Here is a 19,259-nt window from a genome sequence, read left to right as displayed (position 1 = left end):
TTTCGATAAACTGCAGGAGGGGCCAAATTCAGCCCTAATTCCAGGGGATCTGTCTTCTTATTTAGTATTTACATTAGTCTAGCACTCAGAGCTCTGCTTAGAATTGGGACTCCATTGTGCTAGGAGCTGTCCAAACACATACAAAGAACCAGTTTCTTCTCTAAGGAGCAGACGATCCATTTAATCTAACGTCTTTGGCTGACCTAGTTAATCTATCCATCCAGGCAGTTATAAACAGAGCTATACTCCACAGGAAAGGCAGCCTGGCTTAGTGCATAGAGCATGGCATGGGAATGAGGAGGCTTGGCTCTGCTACTAATCTGCTGTGCGACCTGAAGCAAGTCACTTCCTTTCTTTGTTTCCCACTCCCGTCCTTTCCCTAGCTAGCATGGTCTATGCATGTACAGCACCACACACTCGGGCCCTGATCTCAGCTGGGACCTATAGGTGCTACTACAATACAAATACAGGTTGCACTTTTCTAGTCCAGCACTCTCGGGACCTGACCAGAGTCGAACCAGAGAATTTGCCAAACCAGAAGAGATCAATATTGTCTAGCAGCATTACCAACACTGCCACTGCTTGCTGAGCTCATAGAAGACTTTTAGGGGTCAATTAGAGCTAAATAACAGCACAGAAGACTGGGAGCCAGAACTGGTGGCTGTAAACAAACTTCCTGGGACCACGGGAAACTTGGCCACACCCTTGATAAGTGGGCATCCAGCTAACTGAAATCACGCAGGACAACAGATGTTGCCAGACCAGAAAGTGCTGGACTAGAGAGGTTCAGCCTGCACTAGTCATTAGAGCTGGCTGGGAGAATTCCAGTGAAACCTTTTTGCCCGCACTTGCAGATTTGTCATAATCAAAACTTTCCATGGAGATGGGTCCATTTCAGCGAGGATCAGCCGGAGCCCTGTCTGCCACGCCACTCTTGCAACCTGTCAGGACTCTTGCTAGATCTGGGGACCCTGCATGTGGTGTGATGTGCCTGGAAGCCACGGGCCCCAAAATCATCACTTGTGGATTTTCAGCAGCCCAGACACCCAGGCTGCATCTCGACTGGCAAGTTTTTCTGCTTTGCGGAAAAACTTGCCAGGTGTCTACACTGGCCGCTTGAATTTCCGCAAGAACACTGACGATCTCATGTAAGATTGTCAGTGTTCTTGCGGAAATACTATGCTGCTCCCGTTTGGGCAAGAGCCCTCTTGCACAAGAGGGCCAGTGTAGACAAAAATGCTTTTGCACAAAAGGGCCAGTGTAGACAACGCAGTATTGTTTTGAGCAAAAAAGCCCCGATGGCGAAAATGGCGATCGGGGCTTTCTTGCACAAAACCACGTCTAGATTGGCACGAACACTTTTCCGCAAAAAGTGCTTTTGCGGAAAAGCATCTGTGCCAATCTAGATGCTCTTTTCCGCAAATGCTTTTAACGGAAAAACTTTTCCATTAAAAGCATTTGCGGAAAATCATTCCAGTCTAGACGTAGCCCCAGAGCTTCAAGGATCCCAGTGTCTGGGGCAGGCTTCCAAGTGGACGGCTCTGGTGCCAACACTCCATTCTCTTTTGCTGGTAACTTAGGAACAGTCGATTTTCAACCCAAGTCAGAACAAAACCAGATTTTGTTCTATCAGAAGTTCTCCATAAATGGAAACAACCTTTCTCCAGCAGCTCTAGTTGTGAGCTCTTTGCTGCGATACTCTGGCACCAAATTCACCTGGGAAGAGTTTGAGTAAACATGCATATAACCCCAAAGTTAATTTCAGCAGGGAATTGCCAGTAAACCCTAGAAATGTGTGCCTTGGTGGTTTCCCAAGAGAAAACTCCCAGCTATGAATTTTCATATTCATTCCTTATTAATGAGACTGAGCAAGGCAGCACTGAGTTGGATGTCACCCCTGGTAATTAGAAGTGACCTCCCTCTTGCTGCTGGATGAAATAGCTCCACATGGTAAGCTATAAAAAATATAAGCCCCAATTTTCCAGTTGGAATTGGTGACTGTTAATGCAGCCCCGTTGGTGCTTAGCATTTCAGCAGTGGCTTTTCTCTGTTTAATTTAACCTGGATGCAATAAGCAAAGAAGAATAAAGCAGCTGGAGACACGGAATCAATGAACATACCCTGCAGCTGAAGTATGTGCAGAGACTGCTGAGAGTATCTTCATTCGCTATTCACACATTAAGAGCATTCATATGGTTAGTTCAGAAAAGTCCTTTGCTCCATGCATTGATTGTGAGCCCTGATCTGTGGATTTGGGACTCTCCCCGGAAGCTCACAGCTTCCATGTGTCACATTACCCTTAGTTAATAGCTGGGCAGTAAGAGCAAGCCAGCAGCAACCTGGAAAAGAAACTGTGAGACGATGGCTGGAGAGGGAGAAGGCCATTGTCCTTAGTGTCTTCTTTAGTGGGAAGCAAAACAGCATCTCAATTCTTTTTTGCAACCCAAACAGCATAGCGCAGCTAGAGCGTGACTCATGATTCCTGATTGCCAGCATGTTATCTGAATCCCATTTTTACCTGAATGTAGTGGGGCAGCTGCCCCAACCTGGCAAGGAACATAAGAACATAAGAACGGCCGTACTGGGTCAGACCAAAGGTCCTCCTAGCCCAATAGCCTGTCTGCCGACAGTGGCCAGCACCAGGTGCCCCAGAGAGGATGGACCGAAGACAATGATCAAGCGATTTGTCTTCTGCCATCTCTCTCCATCCTCTGACAAACAGAGGCCAAGGACACCATTTTATCCCCTGGCTAATAGCCTTTTATGGACCTAACCTCCATTAAATTATCTAGCTTCTCTTTAAACTCTATTATAGTCCTAGCCTTCACAGCCTCCTCTGGCAAGGAGTTCCACAGGTTGACTACACGCTGTGTGAAGAAGAACTTTCTTTTATTAGTTTTAAACCTGCTACCCATTAATTTCATTTGGTGTCCTCCAGTTCTTCTATTTAGGGAATTAATAAATAACTTTTCTTTATCGGCCCTCTCCACACCACTCATGATTTTATAGACCTCTATCATATCCCCCCTCAGTCTCCTCTTTTCTAAACTGAAAAGTCCCAGTCGCTTTAACCTCTCCTCATATGGGACCCGTTCCAAACCCCTAATCATTTTAGTTGCCCTTTTCTGAACCCTTTCCAAGGCCAAAATATCTTTTTTGAGGTGAGGAGACCACATCTGTACACAGTATTCAAGATGTGGGCATACCATAGTTTTATACAGGGGCAGTAAGATATTCTGGGTCTTATTTTCTATCCCTTTCCTAATAATTCCTAGCATCCTATTTGCCTTTTTGACAAATTAAAGGAAGGAATTAAAGGAAGTAGGAAGGAGCCGGTGCAGAGCCCTGGCCAATCATGGAGGGGCTTTTAAAGAGCCAACCAGAGGGCAGCTGACTGAGGTTGCTGGGTTTATAAGGAGCTGCTCAGCAGATTAAACAGTTGGGTTCCTGACTAGGGAGGGTGCATCACCTGTTCCCTGAGGGTATGTCTACACTACAAAGTTAGTTCGAACTAACGGACGTTAGTTCGAACTAACTTTAATAGGTGCTACACTAGCGCTCCGCTAGTTCGAATTTGAATCGAACTAGCAGAGCGCTTAGTTCGAACTAGGTAAACCTCATTTTACGAGGACTAACGCCTAGTTCGAACTAGCTAGTTCGAACTAAGGGCTGTGTAGCCCTTTAGTTCGAACTAGTGGGAGGCTAGCCCTCCCCAGGTTTCCCTGGTGGCCACTCTGGCCAACACCAGGGAAACTCTATTGCCCCCCTCCCGGCCCCGGACCCCTTAAAGGGGCACGGGCTGGTTACGGTGCCCGTGCCAGGTGCAAGCCTGCCAGCACCCAGCTAGCAGACCCTGCACCTGGCACGGCACAGAGCCACCCACCCAATGCCCCCCAGCCCACCCCCTCTTGCCGGGACCAGGCTGGCGGCTCCCGGGAGCTTGCCCTGGACCGCAAGAGGCGGGCACCTTCCTGGGCTAGTGCGGACATCGTGGACCTCGTCCACGATCTCCGCACTAGGCACAGGAAAGTGGCCGTCTAGGGCAGGAGAGCTGCCAGCCTGGCCACCCAGGACCAGGTGTGCATGAAAATCAAGGGGGTCCACTGAGACCCCCGACACTGAGCCCTGAGCGTACAATGGCCGTACTGGGTCAGACCAAAGGTCCATCTAGCCCAGTAGCCTGTCTGCCAACAGCGGCCAACCCTAGGGACCCTGGAGGGGATGGACCGAAGACAATGACCAAGCCATTTGTCTCGTGCCATCCCTCTCCAGCCTTCCACAAACTTTGGGCGGGGACACCACTCCTACCCTCTGGCTAATAGGACTCCATGGACCCAACCTCCATCACTTTATCTCACTTCCCTTTAAACTCTGTTCTAGTTCTAGCCTTCACAGCCTCCTGCAGCAAGGAGTTCCACAGGTTAACTATTTGCTTTGGGAAGAAGAACAACTTTCTCTTACTAGTTTCAAGCCTGCTACCCATTCCTTTCCTTTGGTGTCCTCTAGTCCTTCTTTATGGGAACTCAGGAAGAACTTTTCTGAATGCACCCTCTCCACCCAACCCCTGCTTTTAGAGACCTCTATCCTGTCCCCCCTCCGTCTCCTCTTTTCTAAGCTGAACAGTCCCAGTCTCTGTAGCCTTTCTTCATCTGGGACCTGTTCCCAACCCCTGATCATGTTAGTTGCCCTCCCCTCTCCCAGCCTTTCTCTTCCCCTCTCCCACCTCCTTTTCCCAGTCTCCCCCAGTTTTTTTTCAATTAAGACAGAGTCAATGTTGGAAGAAACGTTATCTTTATTTTGTACATCAATAAGAAGGGGGGCTAAGGAAGGGTAAGTGGAAGGAGGTGAGGGAGGAATGGGGTACGAGCCCCCGATGGGGAGGACTGGCTGGCTCTGCGGGCTTCTGGGGGTGGAAGCTCTCCTGCAGCCCCCCAATTACTCCCTCTCCCCAGATGGCAGCCTGCGGCAAGTGCAGCCGGGCTGATGGCCGAGTGGTGTGATGTGCCCAGTGTGGGCACTCAGGGCACTCCAAGCCAGAACTTCTTTGCAAGCGGGGCACCCCTTAGAACTGTGTGTCCGGGGTGGGGGTCGGGACCCTTTAAGCGCAGCCCTCGGCTAGCCTGAGACAGCATCTCCATGCTCTAAGTCCTCCTTTTATGCCCTGCCGGCACTGCTTCCGGCCATCCTTAAGCCCTGTTCAGAGTCCACTCAATGTGGACTTGCTAGTTCGAATTAGCAAAACACTAGTTCGAACTAGTTTTTAGTTCTAGATGCGTTAGTTCGAACTAGCTTAGTTCGAATTAACTAATTCGAACTAAGTTAGTTCGAACTAGCGCTGTAGTGTAAACGTACCCTGAGACGCATTGTAGAGTGGTGCTGGGCAGGCTAAGGTGAGAGAGAGGCAAAAGTTCCAGCCTGATATCTGCAGAGGTCATGAGGGAAGAGGCCCAGGGAACAAGGAGATAGTAGAGGAGGACAGGAGATGGCTGCCGCCAGAGGGTCCCTGGGTTGGAACCCAGAGCAGTGGGTGGGCCTGGATTTCCTCCTTCCCCTTGCCACCTGGACATGGCCCATACAGCTCCTGAAGGAGAGGGGCTAGGCTTTAGGGCCACAGTTGGCCACAGTAGCAGATGAAACTGGGAACTGCTGATACCCCCTGGAAGGGGCGCCTGGCCTATACAGACAGTGGCTTGCCCCTGCGGTAGAGGAGTTAGGCTTGGAGGCCACAGCTGGCCACAGAGGCCGTTGAAGCCAAGGACTGTCGATGTAACCCCAGAAGGGGACGACAGACCACTGTAGTAGGCACTGCATGTGATCAGTATCCCAAAGAGGATGCCATGGTCTGGGAGTGCGAGCCTGGAGCACGGACAGGGGAGACACCAGCCAGGAGGAGGTGCCCTACTGATGGTCAAATTCATTTCCTGGAGCTACCAACAGGAGGCGCTGCAGCGGTAAGTCCTGCCCTGTGACACGGAGAGAGCCACGTGCATTCCTTGATGGCAAATGGAGGGATGTTCCACTAGCTGAGATATAGGTGAGAGGATTATTCTAGGAGGGGTGGGTAAGATTCTGTGGCCTGCACTGTGCAGGGGGTCAGACTAGATGATCATAATGGTCCCTTCTGACCTTAAAGTCTATGAGTCTATGAGCTGAATCCAACACGTTGCATAGACCCATCAGCTAGTGTTCCACCACCAGCATCATCCCATCTGGATGATGCCTGCTGATCCACCCCCCTGCACATGCAGAAAGCAAGCACAGTGGAGTTCGATGTTGCTACAGCACGTGTATGGTCTTTGAAAGTCTGTTGAAGAACTGTGATAAAGAAAAAAATGCTATTGCCACGGAAGACCAGCCTGAACCTTGACCAGCCCTCAGCTAACTGCTCATATGGCAAGCTTCCATAAGGCAGAGAAAAGTGAGCTCTGAGTGTTGCATCTCTGAACCAGAAAGAGAAGGGAAAGGCTGATTGCTAGGATTTCCCATGCCCTATTTCCGTGCCCTATTCCTGCAGCCGCAGGAGGGATCCTAAAGTTTTATTCCCCAGCTCGCAGATATGAGTTGCTCCATGGTAGAAGGGCCCATGGGTGGATGAATCTCTGATTCTCGGGGTCTTAAAATCTCACTAGCCTATAGTGAGTGTTTCTGTTCTGCAGGAATTGAGTGCTTTGCAGTGGGACTCCCTCCGCCAGGCAGGTGGGAATTAAAAGTCTCAGTAAGCTCCCAATGACTCCTTGACCCGGACCTTCTTCCTGCAGGGAGGTAGGAAGGACAGTGGTGGAGCTTCAAGGGTGAGGACTTCTGGGAAATTCTAGCCCTAAGCCGCACAGAATCCCAACCAGTGCTGCAGAGCTCCAGGCCTGGGACACAGGTGTCTAGACCATCAGTCCTTTCTGGCAGCCCAGACTTCACTATGACGCTGCATTTCTCCCCTTCCATGGTGCTTGTCAGGCTATTAAACTGTGGCAGCACCTTGGGGCCTTGCCAGTAAAGGGCCGAGAGGGGGCTTACTCCTTCCCTTATTATGGACCCTCATTTAATCTTTGTTTGTGTTGTGCTCTCCTGCCCAATGGGAGCCCAGGGCAGACGTGAGAATGGGTCCTGGAGATCCCAGATTTAGTCCCTGGAAACTTAAAGCTGGTGGAAACGAGGGGTGTTTCCGCTGCCTTTTACACCTGGTATAAAGGACTAGCTACTGTGGCTAGTTGAAGGCAGAAAGTTAATGGCCATAGACCTTTGTGGCTCCATTCCCTTCCTCCCTGGCTAAGTAAAGGGTGTATAAGGAAGTCACAGATGGAAACACACATACAAAACAGGACGAAATGGTACGATGGTGGCTAATCATAGATGATGAGAACTGGAAGGGACCTCACAAGGTCATCAAGTCCAGTCCCCTGCCCTCACAGCAGGACCAAGCCCCATCTAGATCATCCTTGACAGGTGTGTGTCTACCCTGCTCTTTAAACATCTCCAATGAGGAAGATTCCACAGCCTCCCTTGGCAATTTATTTCACTGTTTAACCACCCTGCCAGGAAGTTTTTCCTAATAAGAACATAAGAATGACCATACCGAGTCGGACCAAAGGTCCATTTAGCCCAGCATACTGTGTTCCAACTGTGGCCGATGCCAGATGTTCAATCTAAATCTCCCTTGCTTCAATTGAAGCACTTAGAGCTTTGAAAAACATCCTAGAGGTAATCTTCTGTCTTTACCTCACAGGGTATGTCTATGCTACAGAGTTTTGTTGGAAAAATAGCCATTTTTCCAACAAAACTTGAGGAACATTCACACTGCAATTGATTCTTCTGCAAGAAAATCAAAAGAACAGAGGGGGTTTTTCAGCATTGGTATTCCTCTTTCTACGAGAAAGAAGCCTTTTTGCAAAAGAGCTCTTCCCCAAAAAGGCATGTGTGGACAGGGAAGAGGGAGTTCTTTTGAAAAAGGAGGAAAGAGGGAAAAAAAGCACAGGTGCCCTGGTGGTCATTCTGTCCATAGCAATCACAGTTTACATGCAAGAGAGTGACCATTCAGTCTGGACACTCTCTTTCAAACAAGCAGATCACTTTTTCGATGCACTTTTGCAGTGTAGATGCTCTCTTTCGGAAGAAGTTTTTTCGGAAGATCTCTTCTGAAAAAAGCTTCTTCCGAAAGAAGCCTGTAGTCTAGACATAGCCACAATCTAGTAAATCACATTCTTGTATCAAACTTCCTCTTGGCTTGCCTGTGAGTTTGACATGGATTAACTATAGTCTAAAATGTTGCCTTGTTTGGAAAGTGAAGTATCTTATGTTAGTGCTTTTGCTGCCTGAGCTCCTGTTTCCATTTAGCTGTCTTTTAAATGGAGAGAAAACCTATTACAGCAAGTTCTTTAAAACTGTGGTTGTGGTTTTATTTTTACTGGACCAGATACCATGCCTTGTGCTTCTTAGGCATTGCTTTCCTTGGGATGCCCTTGGGCTATCGTTTTTTCTAGCTATGAATGTGCCCATCTATAGTCAAGGGTGCCCTCTTCTGGTGTAATGGAATACTGTATTTAAAGTATTCTTTATGGGGGAGGGGGAGGAAAGTTTTCACCAAACTACTGAATTAATGGAACCAAATGCTTTTGTTGTTGTCAATTAGTACTGCATTCATTTTTAGGGGTGTGTCTAAACTACATGGCTCCATCGACGGAGCCATGTAGATGAGGCTGATCGGCAGAGGGAAATGAAACCACGATTTAAATAATCGCGGTTTCATTTACATTTAAATGGCTGCCATGCTCTGCCGACCAGCTGATGATCAGCTGTTTGTCGGCAGATCGGGGCAGTCTGGATGCACCGCGGTCGACAAGGATTTACCAGTTTTACCCGCGCCTGTCGACAAAGGCTTCTTTGTTGACCACGGTGCGTCCAGACCTTTGTCCAGACTCCATCGATAGAGCCATGTAGTTTAGACACACCCTAGGATTCTTGCTATGGTGCACACTGATGCCTACAGCACTCTTGGGCAGCCCAGGACATCTGTGCCTCAGTTTCCCTTAATAGGCTTCCACTGAGGTTTTAATGTAGTGAACAGTGTCCCTTCAGGGGTCTCATTTATTTAACCCTCTGAAGCTTACCCTTCCTGCAGCTAGATTCAGGATCTGCCCATGTCTATATGGGTTCAAGCACGATGACCAGCAAACGAGCCTGCAGGCCTTGATCTCAGCCTCCTTCTGGAGTTGGTCCTGTTCCCAGCACCTGGGATATGTTCCCTCTCTGGGCCCCCTCCCAGGCCAAGTCACTGCAGTTCTTCTCTGGAGCAGTGTGTATTTCCTCTGTGATATGGACCACACGGAGCTAGCTGGTAAGGATCTTTTCCTGGGAGCAGGTTTCTGCAGGAGCTTGGCCCTGGTAGCTCTCACCTTTTCAGAACCTCTGCCCACTAGAGATCCCCTTCCTACGTGGGTCCCTGTTCTGGTGAGTGTGACACTGGTAGACCAGGTGCCGGCTCATGATAACGTCCTTGGACCTAACTGCACACTTACAGATGCATATCGAGAAACCAGTCTAGCTTGCCTGTGCATTGGCATTATCATAATAGAGAACAGCGTATTTAGTTTTTAGACTTTGTGAAAGGCTTGTTGGGGAGTCTGGACTGAGCCCTCATAACCCTTTACTACACCTATGACTTCTTTAATTAATTAACTGCAAACCAGGCAATTAACTAGGCACAGGAGTATCTGGCTTGGCTCATTCTCCCTAACAGAACATGTTGCAGGTAGACTAGGTGCCTGGCCCCTCCAAGGGGGACCATGTGACAGACCCTAGCCATCAATCGAGACCCTATTGTGCACGCACCTCTAACAAAAGATGATCCTGGCTCCCAAGGAGTTGCCACCTAAGTACAGTTCACGGTATAAACTGCACGCAGACGACTCACTAAATTGTTAGTGGTGGCAGTTGGAGGAATTCAGATAACAGAATACTCATGGGCAGTCCTGGCTTTCCCAATGACCGCTTGTTCTGTTAACAAAAGATATAAACATCTTAGAAAAGCAGGTGTAATGCCCAGTGCATAGGCCGATACAACACATCTTTATTTGGGTGAGGAAAAGGAGGCCTTGGTGAATTTGGTCAGACACACTCAGTGATACAATCATTCGTATTTCAAATGTTACATCCTGTCTGGAAAATAAACAAGCACAAAAGCAATGGAGCAAGGCCTGGACTCAAAATAGCTATAAGGATATTTAGAGCTCAAAGTACCTTGAAAAGCTGCATACGCATCATTCTCTTGATTTTACAGGAGGGCAGACTCAGGCCTGGGGAGGGTAACTTGCCAAATGTCATGTGTTGAATCAGCAGGGTGACCCTATTTCCCTATGGTAAAATTACTCGAGTACAAACATTCAGATTAACATCAGGTTAAATGAGCCCTGTTAGAAAGAAACACTGCCTAGCTGAAGTCTTATTGTTTACTTTTTTATCTTTACAGTTTGCATGGGGAGAGGTAACACGGACACATTTGTGTACTCACACCCATCCCCATGTAAGAGATGACTGATGGACTCGACCCAACCTTCCCCACCCAGTGCTCCCCACCTCCATGCCTGGCTGGGTCCCACCGACAGACTCACATCTCCTGGTAGTAGTATTGCGGCTTCTCGAGGCAACATGTGGGGGGAGGGACACAGAGGGTCACAGATTTCTGTGGGGGTTCACACCAGAGCATGGCCAGCAGCCTTTCAGCACTGTGCAGAAGGGAAGGGATGGGAGCTGCTTCCAGTTGCAGGTGGGGCTGAGGGTAGGGATGACCTGGCCCCTGGTTTTGCAGTGGTGCTCTCTTCCCTCCCGTCCTGCCCACCTGGAAGCAGCGTGTCCCTCCCTACCCACATGGAGTCGAAAAGCAGCTAACACCTCCAAGTTGCTGCTGGCCACCGACAACCCAGCCACCTTCTGTCCCCCGGGCTAAAGCATGGGCAGGAAGGGGTTAAGCCCTAAGGATGCATTTTGCTCTAGGGCTCAGAGAATCTGTCTGCAGGGGCAGAGAGGTGGCCAGAGAGGTGGCCCAGCAGGGGAAGGTGCCTAGGGCACAGAGCAGCCCTGCACAAAGACAGAGGGTAGTGGCCATGTGTGAAGAGGCCAGGTACCCTTACCAGGGGGCTGCTGCAAGGCCAGGACACAAACAGGCTGGAAATAGTTTCCTCCCCCCACTGCAGAGCTGAGCCGAGCAGGGGGAGGGAAGAGACGTTTCCCCGGGCCAGCGCTAAGCTCTGGCACATGCAGGGCTTGGCTCGACCTAGGCAGCACCCTGGGCAGAGGGTCTTGAGCTTCCCCTGGTGCCAGCCCAGCCAGCGGCAGTGGAGTGTGGGAGAAAAGAGCCGGCCAGCCAGGCTGTTGGTGAGCGGAATGATCTGAGCGGGGGCTGGTTCTCTGCACAGCGTGGGGAGCAGGACACACCCCACCGGGGAATGGGGGAAGGGGGGCAGCAGGCTGGAAGGTGAAGGGGCACAGCAGGGAGAGGGGAAGCAGGTAAAGAGCCAAGGGGTGGGCAGCACAGGTGGCACGTAACCGGCCCCTGCCAGCCCATACTCACCAACCACCACAGCAAGCAGCCGGGGCTGGGTGGAAACGGGGGTGGGGTGGGGTGAGAGCCTAGTGGCCAAGGGCCTGCCCGCGGCAAGGACTGCACTCACAGACCAGCATAGGAGCGGCCAGCCCCACACACTGCAACTTTGCCTGACCACCAGCCTTGTCCTCCCCGCTCCATCATCAGCCGTTGGACACGCACCGCTGATGGGTGGGCGACTGGCAAGCAAGGATCTGGCCAGCAGCACTGATGGGAGGGGGGAGAGAGAAAATACGGGACAACTGGCCCCTTTTAAAAAAATGTGGGGACACCTGGAGGAGAGCTTAAAAATGGGACCATCCCTTTAAAAACAGGACATCTGGTCACCCTGAGTCAGCATTGGAACACAGGCCTCCTAGCCCGGTGCCCTGCTTGCATTGCTGGCTCCCCTGGCGGCCCGGCTGACGGGCGCAGCACTCAGGTGAGTGCCACAGCGGGAGGGGAAGGGGGCGGTGACGTACACGGCCAGGGGGTGGGGCTGTCTACGTCACGCCCCCCCCTCCCGCGGCGGCCCGGCTGGGGGGCGCACCACTCAGCGCCATGGCAGGAGGAGGAAGGGGGGGCGGTGACGTACATGGCCCCGTCCCCAGGCAGTGTACATCACCGCCCTGCCCCCCTTCCTGTCCCACCAGGGCTCAGCTGAGTGGCGCAGACCCAGCGCCACTCAGCTGGGCCGCGGCGGGGGAGCAAGCGACGGCAAGCGGCCGTTTGCGGTCCGGCTGTGGCCAGTGGCTGCACACACCCCCCTTGCCAGGTCTGCTTCCCGCCCCCCCTTCCGTCCAGCCCCACGGCCCCCCGGATACCTCCCTCCTCCCCCCCGCCAGCGCTGCTTCCCTCCCCCCTTCCTCCGGGCCTGCCCATCCTTCCCTCCAGCCCCACAGCCCCCGATCCCCCCCGGCTTTGCTTCCCACCCACATTCCTACCAGCTCCGCCCCCCTTCCCCTCCCTTTCTGTGGCACGCTGCGCTGCTCCGCTGGGCCCCGGCGGACCAAGCGGCAGCAAGCGGCCATTTGGGGTCCGCGCTGCACCCCCACCCCCCAGCTCTGCTTCCCACCCCCTCTTCCTGGCGGCCAGCCCCACAGCACCCCAGACACTCCCCTCCTCCCCCTCGCCAGCGCTGCTTCCCTCCCCCTTCCTTTGGGCCCCCCCATCCTCCCCTCCAGCCCCACAGCCCCCGATTTCCCCCCCAGCTCTGCTTCCCACCCCCCTTCCAACTAGCCCTGCCCCCTTCCCTGCCCTGCATGGCGCCCCACCCTCACCCCCTCCCTCCGTGGCGCGCTGTGCCACTCAGCTGAGCACTGCTCCCGCTGGGCCCCGGTGGGGGAGCAAGCGGCGGCAAGCAGCCCTTTGGGGTCTGTGCTCCTTACGCGTGGGGAGCGCAGACCCCAAAGGGCCACTTGCTGCTGCTTGCTCCCCCGCCGGGCCCCTCTGATCAGCGCAGTGCTGGGCCGAACCCCCACAGAGGGAGGGGAAGGGGGGCGGGGTGCAGACAGACACAGCCAGGGGGCGTGGCCGTGTACATCAGCGTTACAGACGCACAGACAATGGGCTACTATATATATCATACCAGACATTTCTATTTTCTCAATTTGTTTCCCAAACAGAAAGCTCAAATACTGGACTGTCCGGTTCAAAACCGGACACCTGGCAACCCTATTTGTATCCGCACGCTAGCTCACCAGGGTTAGCCAGTGCGAATGTGCCCACCGCCATCACGGCTTTGGTTCTCTGCCGTTCTTGGGTGAGTAAAACTTAACAGCAGGTGGAGAAGAATCTTCAGGGTGGGGTCCCTAGATTGCAGACTTTTGTGGTGTTATCGCCTAGAACAGTGGTTCCCAAACTTTTCGGCATCACACCCCCTTTTTGATTTTTGAGAAACCCTCACCCCCCCCCCCCCAAAAAAAAAAATAGCAGCAAAACTTGTTGAGAAAAAAAAGAACTGGCCGGGGACGAAAAACAAAAATAGCAGCAAAACTTGGGAGGGGAAATTGATGGGGCGGGGAGGGGGGGAGGATTGGGTCACCTCATGCCCTCCCTGGAATTTCTTCATGCCCCCCCAGTTTGGGAACCCATGGCCTAGAACAAGGTGCTTAGCCACTTTAATATAGCCAGTAGAGCCCCTGAAGGTGACTGAAGTTGGCTGAAGCAAATTTAAATGTGGACTTACAAGCCATAGGCAGCTGCCTGCGCTCCTCCCTCACTGGCCTAGATTGTGTTCATGTTCTTTGAGTGTAACTAAGTAACAGTGGGGAGGGGTTACCTAATGACTCATGGCGTGCGGTGTCCGGAGTTCCAACTGGGCGTGTGTGAGGGCGTGCACAGGATGCGTTGTTCCTAAGGTGAGTTGACATAGACACGTCATGAGAAGGCCACCGTTCTCCATTGGACCGTTCATGTCCTGAGTAGGGGGCCTGTGATTCCCCCAGTCGTTTCTTCTGGAGCCTGCACTGTCGAGTCAGTAAGAAGCTATCTCAGGATGCACGGTTTCAAAAGGCAGGGTTCCCTGAGTGATCACTCTCAGCGTGGCCCTGTCAATAAGAACTTTGACTGTTGACCTTACCCCTCACCTCTACTTGAGGTAGTCCAAGATAGTTCTAACCAGAGTGCCACGCAGTGGACTAAGCTTGAAGTTTTCACTGGGGTCTCTAGGCTTAATAATATTAATTACTTAATTAATTAACATCAAAATCTGTCATGGGGAAGGGAGGAATGTTGGCACAGAGAGGCACAGAGCCCCCACCATGAGGGAGGGGAGGGAAGGGAAGAGAATGGTGGTTGGCAGGGATCAGCAAGGCCCTGAAATGCAGATGACCCATAGGAAGTTTGTGGGGGAGAAGAGAGGAATGCCAGGAGCCCCTGGTGTGGACAATTAACTCAGCCTACAGAAGCAGAACAGTGTTCAGCCCTCCAGTACTATTACGCCTCTTCCTTCCAGTACTTCTAGTAGTAACAGTTATAGAGGGAGCACTCCAGATTGCTTTTCTCGGAAAGCCACGAAAACTAGGCTGTTTTGGAATGAACTGACTTCCTTTTCCCTCCACTAGATGGAGCAGTGAGACTGGATAGTTCCTTCTTTGGTCTTTTTTTCTTCAAAACTCAAAGCTGAGATGAACATTGAGAAGTACCCAGGAGGGCCTTAATGGACCGCATCAGTAATTTGCTCTGGGCCAGAGATGGGCCATTCATCCTCTGGGCTGATCATCCAGGTATTCTGTTAATCTCCTGTTCTACTGCTATGCCAGGCTATTGGCCTCGGAAATGGAGGGCATATCTGCAGCAGTGGCATCATCAGGAAAGAAAAGTTGCTGCCTTGGGCAGCTGCACATTTGTGCAGCCGATATTTTAAGCAAGTTTCATTTTCACTCAGAAAATGTGATTCTGAATGGAGGTCCTATTCTTCAGGGTTTGTCAATTTTGTGGGTTTTTTCAGGGTTTATTTCTTAGTATTTTTTGAGTTTTATGGAGATGTCAAAAATGGGACCACAAAGGGTTTTTCTCTTTGTATAAATTGCAATGGGTCATGTCTATTATATACTGTAACGCGTGGTCCCTTTATAAAGCTCCCTGGTGTGCTTTAAAGCAATGAGGGAACCTTTAGTGTGCACCACCAGAGTTTACATGGATCAATTCATATGCAACACGTTACAAACTGAAATTTTCTTAACCAAGATTCTCTGACCCGACAACATCCATGGTCCAGCATGGATGTTGTAGGACCAGATGTCCCAGAGGAGGTCAGAGGCAAGGATCCCTGCAGGGCCAGCAAGTCAGCGGGCTGCCCACAGCGACTTCGTGGTCAGTGTGTGGCAGCAGGTCTGCCCAGCGGGGTTGGGAAACACATGTGGATTGGTGGGTCAAGGACCCATGGGGTGTGGATGCCCACTGAGTCCTAGAACCCCAGCACGGCATGCATGACTGCCCACAAGGCACGGATCCCCAGCATAGCACGCACGGCTGTGGGATGAAACCCAGAGCCAGGGAAGCGATGGCTGCCCAGCAAGATTGGCAGGGCAGCAGGGCCAGCAGGATGTGAGGAGCCGGCCAGGAAGCCAACGAGCCGGGGGCAGGGGATGGGGGCCGACAGGGGGTCCAGAAATGACCTCACTTGATCTAGCAAAATCCCTCATCTAGGACAGGTCTGGTCCTGAGGGTGCTGGACCAGGGAGGTCCAACCTGTAGTATACTTTAGAAATCACACTCCTGTCATCTGGGGTGTGTCTAGACTACAGAGTTTTGTCGACAAAAGTGGACTTTTGTCGACAAAACTATACCTGCGTCTACACTACCGCTGAGTTCTGTCGACATAACGTCGACAGAACTCAGCAGTTTTGTTGATGCTGGTAAACCTCATTTTACGAGGCATAACACCTTCTGTCGACAGACTTTCTGTCAACAGAAGGTGTTATTGAATGTAAACTGTCCTTGCGTCTACACTATCATGTCGACAAAGCAGCTTGCTTTGTCGACAGAACTCAATGTAGTCTAGACGCTCTTTGTCGACAGAAGTTTTGTCGACAGTATCTGTCGACAAAACTTCTGTCAACAGAAGCCTGTAGTCTAGACGTACCCTCTTTGTCGACAAAAGCTTTGTCGACAAAACCCTGTAGTCTAGACATACCCTTGGATTACTATCCCCTACAGACAAGCCCTTAGATACAACTTAACATTTCCAGTGTTTTTCTGGCATTTCTTAAGTAAACACTGATTCATTTTTTATTGGGGGGAGATGTTTTATCAGTTTTTTGGGGGGGATAAAACTGAAAATCAGAAGCCCTAATTATGAAGGAACATTTCTGGATGGAGCGAATGAGGAAATTCATGTTTGAAATATTTCTATATGCATGACTAGGCAGGAGGGCATAACTACTATTTATAGGCTGCTTCAGGAGGTAGCCGAGTTAGTCTGTACAGGATAAACTTAAAAAAACAACAAATGGTCTGGTAGCACTTGAAAGACTAACAAAACATGTAGATGGTATCATGAACTTCCATGGGTCATCTGAAGAAGTGGGCTGTGCCCACGAAAGCTCATGATACCATCTACATGTTTTGTTAGTCTTTCAAGTGCTACCAGACTATTTGTTGTTTTTTTAAGTTTATACTATTTATCAGAAAGAATTATTAAGACTCATGGGCTTTCTTCTCTACTGCCTCTCAGCAAACGCCTCTGCTTTCACCGCCTGGTCTCAGCGTCCGAGGTGAAGAAGCTGTTTTTCCAACTGCTTAGCGCACGGTGGTCTTTTGCTGGTGAGGACTCACTCATGCAACGGTTATGCTGATTTGTCAGAACAACATGCTTTATTTTGTCTATTTGGAGGCCATTCTTGAGAGAGCGCAGCTGTATGTGTGGCTGAGAGTTTTGGAAAAGAAGAAAGCCGGCATGCACTTTGCAATTGCTCATGGTGTAAATAACACACGCTACAGCCAGAATATACCAGAACTCCATGTCACTGAATTCTCCTCCACGCAAGCTGACCTTCAAGGCCCCAGAACTGTGCAATAGTTTGTCAGAGGGGCAGCATTGGTGTTGGCAGTAGGATACAGTTGGTATTCAAAGAAGAGACAACATTATTCTCATTTTATATTTGGTTAGAAGTGAGGTGCAGAGAGCACACAGTGAGACTAAGGCAGAGCTCGAGGAAGAACAAATAAATCTATGAATCAAACCCCCAACTCTCTGGGAATTAAAAAAAAAATCTATTCCCAAGGTTCAGCATGGTTGAATGCAATACATCAACTTAACTTCAAACATTTAAATAAAAGACATTGGGATGCGAACTAAAATGATCAAGTCACGCTGAAAATAGTCTAGTAGGGAAGCTTATAAAACCCCAACCCATAACTATGACATACATTTATAAGGCTACATCTATGCTGCAGGCTTCTTGCACAAGAACTGTTTTGCGCAACAGTTCTTGCGCAAAAGGTCTTGTGCAAAAGCGCGTCCACACTGCCATGTGCTTTTGCGCAAGAGCCTCCATAGCAGTGTGGACGTTCTTTTGCGCAAGAAAGCTCTGATGGCCATTTTAGCCATAGGGGTTTCTGGCACAAGAAACCCCTGTTGCCCATCCACACTGCCTTCTTGCACAGGAACTCTTGTGCAAGAGGGCTTATTCCTCGTGGGGAGAGGAATAACTCTTGTGCAAGAAACCCTCTGTACTGTAAGTTTACTTGCGGAGCATCTACACTGCACGTGCATTCTTGCACAAGTTTTTGCGCAACAACAGCTGTTCTTGCGCAAGAAGCCTGTAGTGTAGATGTAGCCATGGCCTTTCTTTTGCAAAGACTGTTTGCTGCTATTTTTCGCGTCCAATGTATTTTTTCCCCTGGTCCTGTACCTTCTGTTATACACACTCATTATCTTTGAAGGAAAGGATTTTGCACTAAAAGGGGAAGAGGATCTGCCAGGACACAGATGAAGCATCAGGGAGATGAAATGAGAATTGAGTAAAAAGTTCCTTCTGAGATCAATGTCTAACCTCAGCCAAATGTACGGAGCAAGCTTGGGATGCCTTTGCTGTTTGGGTAGAGCAAGGGTATCCACATGCTACCCTGTTGGCTTTTGAAATGTGATTTCTGACTTAATTTATTAAGTGCTGTCAAGGTGGCTGCATTTCTCTTTAAATATAAAACCCCACCAGGAGCTGCAGGCCATGCAAGGGCTGCTTAAAGCAAACAATGTGCACGTATCATGCCAAGTCCAAGAAATCGTGGCTGTGCTCTGCATGATCTTTACATCATATACACGTGACGTGTGAATTTCTTTCTGCCCTGGGAACAGAGAGGGATGGAGAAGAGATGGGCTGGTATGTGTGGAACAAAACCAGAGGGGACGTCAAATGAAACTAAGAGGCAGACAGATGGTTTAATGGAAAGGGAGAGAGAGAATGTAAGCAAGAAAACCGAGGGGAAGAGGTGAAGCTGAGACCAAGACCATTATTTCTTGGAAATCAGACACCTTACAGTTCAACTGGTTGAAATGAGAAAACAACTCCAGGGCCAATCCAGCCCATCAAACAGCTTCAGCCAAAAACAGTGTAAAGTTCCAGCTGCTTCGACTTGTGAAATTTTGGTGGGGCCTGGAATGGGGGGTCCAAGTCCCTTCCCCCTCCCTGCCTAAGGCTCTGTGAGGGAGTTTGGGTGGGAGAGGGGGGCAAGCTCTGGACAGGGGCAGGCTCCGGGAGGAAGTTTGGGTGCAAAAGGAGGTTTCGGGTGCAGGCTCTGGGATGGAGTTTGGCTACTGAGTGCAGGCTCTAGGCTGGGGCAGAGAGTGAGAGATGCAGATTGTGAGAGGAAGTTTGAGGTCGGGAGGGGTTGTGGGAGCGGTACAGGAAAGCATGTAGGATTTGAGCTGTGGAGGGAGATTGGGGGCAGGAGAAGGTGCAGTGTGGGAAGGGGTGTAGGATTCAGGCTGTGGAGGGAGTTTGGAAGTGGGAGGGGGTATGGGTTGAGGAGGTTGCGCTTACTGGGACACCTCTGGCAGCAGCTCCTAAGTAGGGACAGTAGGGGTGGGGGTCTCTGTGTGTGCTGCCTGCAGGCATCATCTCTGCAGCTCCCCTTGGCTGGAGGCGCACTCGGGGCAAGGCAGCGCCCAGAGACACCCGCAGGTGATGCAGGGACCTGCCAGGAGCCATGCGCAGAGATATGCGCACACACACCTGCCCAG

General features: G+C 50.7%; 1 long non-coding RNA gene across 1 annotated transcript in view; it reads left to right on the top strand.

The window, feature by feature from the left end:
* Nucleotides 1-16,903, top strand: part of LOC102453262 (uncharacterized) — a 140,666-nt gene extending 123,763 nt beyond the window's left edge. The window contains exons 4-7 of the long non-coding RNA XR_016347022.1: nt 10,460-10,609; nt 13,198-13,334; nt 14,638-14,799; nt 16,752-16,903. This is a non-coding gene — a long non-coding RNA (uncharacterized LOC102453262). The remainder of the gene's footprint in view (nt 1-10,459; nt 10,610-13,197; nt 13,335-14,637; nt 14,800-16,751) is intronic.
* The last annotated feature ends 2,356 nt before the right edge of the window (nt 16,904-19,259 follow it).

This window comes from Pelodiscus sinensis, chromosome 17 (assembly GCF_052426305.1).
Source record: "Pelodiscus sinensis isolate ZL-2025 chromosome 17, ASM5242630v1, whole genome shotgun sequence".
NCBI classification, from domain to species: Eukaryota; Metazoa; Chordata; order Testudines; family Trionychidae; genus Pelodiscus; species Pelodiscus sinensis.
This window is presented reverse-complemented; position numbering and strand designations above follow the sequence as displayed.